Genomic DNA, 10,362 nt, shown 5'->3' on the forward strand with positions numbered 1-10,362 from the left:
ATTCTTGGCAATTTCTGAAGATCTTCTTTACAGCTACTCGTACTATACATTCTGCACCCATCACTTCAACTATTCGAATTGATACTTCATGTATTGCTCGATGAACTGCAGTTCGACTCAGACTGCAAAAAAAGTTTCCTCACCAACACCCCTTCATAGCTATATCGCCAGCTTACAGTAGGTCGAGAGAATGAATTCATCTACATAGGCATAAAAGCATATATCCTACACTAATATTCTTCCCCTTTTGGGCAGGTTTGAAGAACATAAAATCTTTGTTGAGATAATAGATCAAGCATCAAAAATCTAGTCTCTGATAAGTTATTTGTCCCTATCTTAATAACTAAGCTTATATGTGTGTGTCTCCCTCAAGGTGGCTTGCAGAACAAGAATGGTTTTAGAGTTACAAACTTAGGTCTGCAGTGCTCTGTCCGTACAACAATTGTGATCGGTACAAACAGCGGTTTAACTACTAACTACTGCTACTACTGTATTAGGCATTCATGCAAGGATGTCTAGTCTTATAGCAATACTAACACGAGGAAGCGGTATTCAGATGAAAGAAAGCCTAAAATGAAACAATTCATATTAGATGGAAACGGTTCACTGGAATGATGTCCGGGACGATACGTCTGGAGTCTGGACAGAATGATCAAGCTCATTCTCTGAATATATGAGTTGTCTCGTTGATAAATATCAACTCGCCTGTAGTGTCGTGTGGCCTATAGGTTTACTTTTGTCCCAAGAAGCCAAAATTCAAATCAGTAAGATTCTGTTCTCCATAAGCAATGGAATCCAACAAGTGAGTTGAATGTTTTACCAGCATCCAAATGCCAAGAATAAAAATTTCCTATTCTTATAAAAGATGATCATACTTGAATAATCCGAAAAATCGAGAAGTTTAGACATAAACTCGAAAATTAGCAAATGGCTACCAAAAGTATCACAACAAATTTTGAATTTCGGCGGCAAGACATTCACGGAACCAAAGTCGTCAATTCACCGTTCCGTGTTCCGTCGGAGCACGGAATCCTTAAAGGGATTCGAATATGTGTTCGAATATAATTAATGCGTTCGAATATATCCTTGTATAGTTGTTTGCAAAAACGGGAAATTAACTGTAAACGGTAACCGATCGAATCAAACTCGAATCCAGTTAAAATATTCATAATTCCTTTCCCTAACATCTACACCTTTCTCAGTTGATTCCAAATTTGTTAACAAATCCCTTGATTTATCTGTCAGTTTATAAATTTTATTCAACCGTTATTATAGGACTCCCCCTATAATACTGGCAGGGCAGGGAGCCTTGAGCTCCTGAGGCCACAAAGTTTCAAATGTGAGAAGATTTCACTTTTCTAATTGTAAACAATACCAAAATGTTCATAAGATATAAATTATATTACACCTATAGCACAAATGTTTCAATTCTAAGGGACTTTAATGAACCCAGGCTCCCCAAGGAAAAAAGGAGGATGTCTCTTCGATACTTGAGACGTCGCTGTTTTGAAGTTATACTTACCTTTGATATAGCTATATCGCCAGCTTACAGTAGGTTGAGAGAATGAATTCATCTACATAGGCATAAAAGCATATATCCTACACTAATATTCTTCCCCTTTTGGGCAGGTTTGAAGAACATAAACCAACCGTCAACATCAAAGACTATGCCCCAGAGAGATGATGTGGAACCACCACATAAGAGACACAAAATGGACTTCCACAATGAATGTTATTCTGAATGCAGCTCAAAGCCCCAAAACGAGAAGAAAAATAATATATGAAAAATATTCCGTACAGAGAAGCATGTTTTTAGCGGTTGTCACTCGTCCAGATATATCATTCTCAGTGAGCAGAGTTAGCAGATATTTGGAAAATCCAGGAAAGCAGCACTGGAAAGCAGTCAAACGTATTTTCAATACCTAAAGGGTACTAAAAGTTATGGAATTCTATACAATGGTGGAGCAACGAATATTTAAAAGCGTATTCAGATGCAGATTTTGCAGGAGACATTGATACTAGATATTCAACAACTGGCTATGTTACTTTATTATCAGGTTGTCCAGTTACATGGACATCTCAACGACAAAAGTGTTGCAACATCCACGACAGAATCTGAATATATTGCAGCTTGGGATGCCGCACGAGAAATAATATGGTTGAGAAGGTTGCTTACAGAAATTGATGTTGACGTTTCGAATCCAACGGAACTTTTTGTTGATAATAGAAGTGCTATAAACTTGATGAGCTATGATGATCATCACAAACGAAAAAAATATCACTGTTGTTTACACCCAATCAGAAAACCAGTTGGCAGATATTTTAACCAAACCCTTACCACGAGAAAAATTTTCAAGAATCGACAAGGTCTGTGGGTAACGTCTTCGAAGTGAACAAACAGTGGGAGTGTTGAAGTAATCCATGTTCACTTCATTTCGATTGATCTTGTTTTTATGATTCCTTGAAATCTTTGTTGATTGAATGAGTTTTAATGTCATTGTTAATATATAAAATGTATCGTTTGTATATTCATGATTAAAATCTGGTTCAGTAGAGTTTACAGTTCGATTTCCTACAAATTACAACAGGTAATACTGCTGGACAATTCTATCTCTAACCCTCATTCCTTCTACAGCAAATTGTCCTCTCCATTTCTCCATGAAAGCCATTTTCAATACATTCCTTTCCCGAATATTCTGAGGGAATACTATACATTCTGCCTGCACCCATCACTTCAACTATTCGAATTGATACTTCACGTATTGCTCGATGAACTGCAGTTCGACTCAAACTGCAAAAAAGTTTCCTCACCAACACCCCTTTATAGCTATGTCGCCAGCTTACAGTAGGTCGAGAGAATGAATTCATCTACATAGGCATAAAACCATATATCCTACACTAATATTCTTCCCCTTTTGGGCAGTTTGAAGAACATAAATATTTGTTGAGATAATAGATCAAGCATCAAAAATCTAGTCTCTGATAAGTTATTTGTCCCTATCTTAATAACTGAGCTTATATGTGTGTGTGTCTCCCTCAAGGTGGCTTGCAGAACAAGAATGGTTTTAGAGTTACAAACTTAGGTCTGCAGTGCTCTGTCCGTACAACAATTGTGATCGGTACAACAGCGGTTAACTACTAACTACTGCTACTACTGTATTAGGCATTCATGCAAGGATGTCTAGTCTTATAGCAATACTAACACGAGGAAGCGGTATTCAGATGAAAGAAAGCCTAAAATGAAACAATTCATATTAGATGGAAACGGTTCACTGGAAGTGATGTCCGGGACGATACGTCTGGAGTCTGGACAGAATGATCAAGCTCATTCTCTGAAATATGAGTTGTCTCGTTGATAAATATCAACTCGCCTGTAGTGTCGTGTGGCCTATAGGTTTACTTTTGTCCCAAGAAGCCAAAATTCAAATCAGTAAGATTCTGTTCTCCATAAGCAATCGAATCCAACAAGTGAGTTGAATGTTTTACCAGCATCCAAATGCCAAGAATAAAAATTTCCTATTCTTATAAAAGATGATCATACTTGGTTAATCCGAAAAATCGAGAAGTTTAGACATAAACTCGAAAATTAGCAAATGGCTACCAAAAGTATCACAACAAATTTTGAATCTCGGCGGCAAGACATTCACGGAACCAAAGTCGTCAATTCACCGTTCCGTGTTCCGTCAGAGCACGGAATCCTTAAAGGGATTCGAATATGTGTTCGAATATAATTAATGCGTTCGAATATATCCTTGTATAGTTGTTTGTCAGTGAATGAGAACTAAACGAATGACGAGGTATTAAAATATCCCAAAACTTTCAAGGAAGTATTCATTTCAGGTTTAAATAGTCGTCGACCTCAAAACAGAATAAATGACAAAATGAAACCGTAACGCCGTATAGGATGAAACTGCAGTAACGTAAGTTAAAAATAAAAGAGGTAAAAACATAAAGAGTTTCATGATTTCCTACCACGTAGTGACGGCTACATCCACCAATTTATTAACGATTCAATATCCATCTCTTTCAGGAATAAACGATGATACGAGCCAGTGAATAGCATATCATTTGGGACCCGTCAGCACCCGCCACAGTTGAAACACGACTCCTGCAACAGTTCAAACTGGTCTTTTTCCTCAGTTGAAACTGAGCTCCCGTCAAAATTGAAACCCGTCATCCTTCACAGTCGAAACTTGGCTCCTGAGACAGTTGAAACTTAGATCACATCACAGTTTAAACTCGGCTCTGGTCACCGATCTACCACATTTTGGGGAGAATTACTGGAATATTTAATTACAGAATTATTACTATGTGTTAAAACAACGATAAAAATAAAATAAATACAACAATAAAAATTAATTGGCGCTCCGGGGCGACTTCATTGATTCCAGTGGCGCATTTGCTTTTTCAGCTGCAGGAAAACCGGAAAAACCTGCAGCACCACATCATCTGAGAATTATTCCTGACATTTATTTTGTTGTATATCATTTCACAATGGTTTGATTTCATTTAATTCAATGACTTCAATCTCGATTTCTGACTTTAGACTTTGAATAACATGGGATCATTATCGATTATGAAAGTAATCATGATTTTTTGTGGGTTTTGTAAAATTACGTCCGAGTTCAGACAAAATAACTTTATGAAAAGTAAAGCTTCAGTCTCATACAAGTAAAAGAAGAGAATCAACATAGATGTACTTCTGTTGAATGTATGTAGTTCAATTATGAACTATTCAAAATTTATAAAGTATATAGTCATGTGAACTCATTTACATTGATTTGGTATCAAAATAGATTAAGAAAAAAATTAAAATGAGCTATTTTATATTACAGCATATGACCTATTGGACCTCCTTTGCCATCTATCTGTGAAGGCGTGAACTATATAACCTCGACATGAAAACATTCCATAGGCACAAAAATTTCTACATTTCCATTGGCTCTTCATTCCAGTAAGTTCTGCTAGTCAACTCTAGGTGGCGTCCGCGTAAACTTTTCTATCAACGAATCTTATTTTAAAATTCAATAACATTGTCAACTTGATATCTATCTGTTTCAGAAATGAACGATAATACGAGCCGTTAAATAGCATATCATTTTGTAAACGAACCAATTAGAATACTCGATAGGAATACTCGGTTTCTACAATGACTCTTCTGTACTAAAAAAATTCAAGGGTTAGAGAGAGGGAGTTGCGTCACAGTATAGTTCATAATGATACCCAATGCTTTGAGTAATGTAATCGGATGTAAATCACGGAAAGAAAAAAATTGATTGGCACCTTTTTTGCCATCTGTTTGTGAGGGTACGAACTATGTAACCCCGACAATGAAACATTCCATAGCCAGAAAAATTTCTACATTTCTATTGGATCCGTATTCCAATAAGTTCAGCTAGTGAACACTAGTGGCGTCCGCGTGAACTTCACTTTCAACAAAATAAAATTTAGACTAGATAGAGAGAGATCATAGCTCCCAGGGTAGGCCGCCAGCTTTTTAACAGTGAAGAAGGGCGTGGATAAGATGGAGGGTAGAGCGCCACCCGCTTGATCAACCCTGGAACTTATATAGCATACAAAACAAAAACGGGAAATTGACTCTAAACGGTAACCGATCGAATCAAACTCGAATCCAGTTAAGATATTCATAATTCCTTTCCCTAACGTCTACACCTTTCTCAGTTGATTCCAAATTTGTTAACAAATCCCTTGATTTATCTGTCAGTTTATAAATTTTATTCAACCGTTATTATAGGACTCCCCCTATAATACTGGCAGGGCAGGGAGCCTTGAGCTCCTGAGGCCACAAAGTTTCAAATGTGAGAAGATTTCACTTTTCTAATTGTAAACAATACCAAAATGTTCATAAGATATAAATTATATTACACCTGTAGCACAAATGTTTCAATTCTAAGGGGACTTTAATGAACCCAGGCTCCCCAAGGAAAAAAGGAGGATGTCTCTTCGATACTTGAGACGTCGCTGTTTTGAAGTTATACTTTACCTTAGATATAGCCATATCGCCAGCTTACAGTAGGTTGAGAGAATGAATTCATCTACATAGGCATAAAAGCATATATCCTACACTAATATTCTTCCCCTTTTGGGCAGGTTTGAAGAACATAAACCAACCGTCAACATCAAAGACTATGCCCCAGAGAGATGATGTGGAACCACCACATAAGAGACACAAAATGGACTTCCACAATGAATGTTATTCTGAATGCAGCTCAAAGCCCCCAAAACGAGGAAGAAAAATAATATATGAAAAATATTCCGTACAGAGAAGCATGTTTTTAGCGGTTGTCACTCGTCCAGATATATCATTCTCAGTGAGCAGAGTTAGCAGATATTTGGAAAATCCAGGAAAGCAGCACTGGAAAGCAGTCAAACGTATTTTCAGATACCTAAAGGGTACTAAAAGTTATGGAATTCTATACAATGGTGGGAGCAACGAATATTTAAAAGCGTATTCAGATGCAGATTTTGCAGGAGACATTGATACTAGATATTCAACAACTGGCTATGTTACTTTATTATCAGGTTGTCCAGTTACATGGACATCTCAACGACAAAAGTGTTGCAACATCCACGACAGAATCTGAATATATTGCAGCTTGGGATGCCGCACGAGAAATAATATGGTTGAGAAGGTTGCTTAAAGAAATTGATGTTGACGTTTCAAATCCAACGGAACTTTTTGTTGATAATAGAAGTGCTATAAACTTGATGAGCTATAATGATCATCACAAACGAAAAAAATATCACTGTTGTTTACACCCAATCAGAAAACCAGTTGGCAGATATTTTAACCAAACCCTTACCACGAGAAAAAATTTTCAACAAATCGACAAGGTCTGTGGGTAACGTCTTCGAAGTGAACAAACAGTGGGAGTGTTGAAGTAATCCATGTTCACTTCATTTCGATTGATCTTGTTTTTATGATTCCTTGGAAATCGTTGTTGATTGAATGAGTTTTAATGTCATTGTTAATACATATAAAATGTATCGTTTGTATATTCATGATTAAAACCTGGTTCAGTAGAGTTTACAGTTCGATTTCCTACAAATGACAACAGGTAATACTGCTAGACAATTCTATCTCTAACCCTCATTCCTTCTACAGCAAATTGTCCTCTCCATTTCTCCATGAGAGCCATTTTCAATACATTCCTTTCCCGAATATTCTGAGGAAATACTATACATTCTGCACCCATCACTTCAACTATTCGAATTGATACTTCATGTATTGCTCGATGAACTGCAGTTCGACTCAAACTGCAAAAAAGTTTCCTCACCAACACCCCTTTATAGCTATATCGCCAGCTTACAGTAGGTCGAGAGAATGAATTCATCTACATAGGCATAAAAGCATATATCCTACACTAATATTCTTCCCCTTTTGGGCAGGTTTGAAGAACATAAATCTTTGTTGAGATAATAGATCAAGCATCAAAAATCTAGTCTCTGATAAGTTATTTGTCCCTATCTTAATAACTAAGCTTATATGTGTGTGTCTCCCTCAAGGTGGCTTGCAGAACAAGAATGGTTTTAGAGTTACAAACTTAGGTCTGCAGTGCTCTGTCCGTACAACAATTGTGATCGGTACAACAGCGGTTAACTACTAACTACTGCTACTACTGTATTAGGCATTCATGCAAGGATGTCTAGTCTTATAGCAATACTAACACGAGGAAGCGGTATTCAGATGAAAGAAAGCCTAAAATGAAACAATTCATATTAGATGGAAACGGTTCACTGGAAGTGATGTCCGGGACGATACGTCTGGAGTCTGGACAGAATGATCAAGCTCATTCTCTGAATATATGAGTTGTCTCGTTGATAAATATCAACTCGCCTGTAGTGTCGTGTGGCCTATAGGTTTACTTTTGTCCCAAGAAGCCAAAATTCAAATCAGTAAGATTCTGTTCTCCATAAGCAATTGAATCCAACAAGTGAGTTGAATGTTTTACCAGCATCCAAATGCCAAGAATAAAAATTTCCTATTCTTATAAAAGATGATCATACTTGATTAATCCGAAAAATCGAGAAGTTTAGACATAAACTCGAAAATTAGCAAATGGCTACCAAAAGTATCACAACAAATTTTAAATTTCGGCGGAAAGACATTCACGGAACCAAAGTCGTCAATTCACCGTTCCGTGTTCCGTCGGAGCACGGAATCCTTAAAGGGATTCGAATATGTGTTCGAATATATTCCTTGTATAGTTGTTTGCAAAAACGGGAAATTAACTGTAAACGGTAACCGATCGAATCAAACTCGAATCCAGTTAAAATATTCATAATTCCCTTCCCTAACATCTACACCTTTCTCAGTTGATTCCAAATTTGTTAACAAATCCCTTGATTTATCTGTCAGTTTATAAATTTTATTCAACCGTTATTATAGGACTCCCCCTATAATACTGGCAGGGCAGGGAGCCTTGAGCTCCTGAGGCCACAAAGTTTCAAATGTGAGAAGATTTCACTTTTCTAATTGTAAACAATACCAAAATGTTCATAAGATATAAATTATATTACACCTATAGCACAAATGTTTCAATTCTAAGGGGACTTTAATGAACCCAGGCTCCCCAAGGAAAAAAGGAGGATGTCTCTTCGATACTTGAGACGTCGCTGTTTTGAAGTTATACTTTACCTTAGATATAGCCATATCGCCAGCTTACAGTAGGTTGAGAGAATGAATTCATCTACATAGGCATAAAAGCATATATCCTACACTAATATTCTTCCCCTTTTGGGCAGGTTTGAAGAACATAAACCAACCGTCAACATCAAAGACTATGCCCCAGAGAGATGATGTGGAACCACCACATAAGAGACACAAAATGGACTTCCACAATGAATGTTATTCTGAATGCAGCTCAAAGCCCCCAAAACGAGGAAGAAAAATAATATATGAAAAATATTCCGTACAGAGAAGCATGTTTTTAGCGGTTGTCACTCGTCCAGATATATCATTCTCAGTGAGCAGAGTTAGCAGATATTTGGAAAATCCAGGAAAGCAGCACTGGAAAGCAGTCAAACGTATTTTCAGATACCTAAAGGGTACTAAAAGTTATGGAATTCTATACAATGGTGGGAGCAACGAATATTTAAAAGCGTATTCAGATGCAGATTTTGCAGGAGACATTGATACTAGATATTCAACAACTGGCTATGTTACTTTATTATCAGGTTGTCCAGTTACATGGACATCTCAACGACAAAAGTGTTGCAACATCCACGACAGAATCTGAATATATTGCAGCTTGGGATGCCGCACGAGAAATAATATGGTTGAGAAGGTTGCTTAAAGAAATTGATGTTGACGTTTCAAATCCAACGGAACTTTTTGTTGATAATAGAAGTGCTATAAACTTGATGAGCTATTATGATCATCACAAACGAAAAAAATATCACTGTTGTTTACACCCAATCAGAAAACCAGTTGGCAGATATTTTAACCAAACCCTTACCACGAGAAAAATTTTCAACAAATCGACAAGGTCTTGGGTAACGTCTTCGAAGTGAACAAAGAGTGGGAGTGTTGAAGTAATCCATGTTCACTTCATTTCGATTGATCTTGTTTTTATGATTCCTTGGAAATCGTTGTTGATTGAATGAGTTTTAATGTCATTGTTAATACATATAAAATGTATCGTTTGTATATTCATGATTAAAACCTGGTTCAGTAGAGTTTACAGTTCGATTTCCTACAAATTACAACAGGTAATACTGCTAGACAATTCTATCTCTAACCCTCATTCCTTCTACAGCAAATTGTCCTCTCCATTTCTCCATGAGAGCCATTTTCAATACATTCCTTTCCCGAATATTCTGAGGGAATACTATACATTCTGCACCCATCACTTCAACTATTCGAATTGATACTTCATGTATTGCTCGATGAACTGCAGTTCGACTCAGACTGCAAAAAAGTTTCCTCACCAACACCCCTTCATAGCTATATCGCCAGCTTACAGTAGGTCGAGAGAATGAATTCATCTACATAGGCATAAAAGCATATATCCTACACTAATATTCTTCCCCTTTTGGGCAGGTTTGAAGAACATAAATCTTTGTTGAGATAATAGATCAAGCATCAAAAATCTAGTCTCTGATAAGTTATTTGTCCCTATCTTAATAACTAAGCTTATATGTGTGTGTCTCCCTCAAGGTGGCTTGCAGAACAAGAATGGTTTTAGAGTTACAAACTTAGGTCTGCAGTGCTCTGTCCGTACAACAATTGTGATCGGTACAACAGCGGTTAACTACTAACTACTGCTACTACTGTATTAGGCATTCATGCAAGGATGTCTAGTCTTATAGCAATACTAACACGAGGAAGCGGTATTCAGA

General features: G+C 37.0%; 1 long non-coding RNA gene across 1 annotated transcript; it reads left to right on the forward strand.

Annotated features, from left to right (window-relative positions):
* Positions 1–8,491: 8,491 nt before the first annotated feature.
* LOC141485520 (uncharacterized) lies at positions 8,492–9,697 on the forward strand. Its single transcript, XR_012467263.1, has 2 exons — positions 8,492–8,688; positions 8,767–9,697. It is a non-coding gene; the product is annotated as an uncharacterized lncRNA (long non-coding RNA).
* The last annotated feature ends 665 nt before the right edge of the window (positions 9,698–10,362 follow it).

Source organism: Leptinotarsa decemlineata, unplaced genomic scaffold (assembly GCF_025532065.1).
Source record: "Leptinotarsa decemlineata unplaced genomic scaffold, Ldec_3_MD MMD2_tig00026328_RagTag_RagTag, whole genome shotgun sequence".
Classification (NCBI taxonomy): Eukaryota; Metazoa; Arthropoda; class Insecta; order Coleoptera; family Chrysomelidae; genus Leptinotarsa; species Leptinotarsa decemlineata.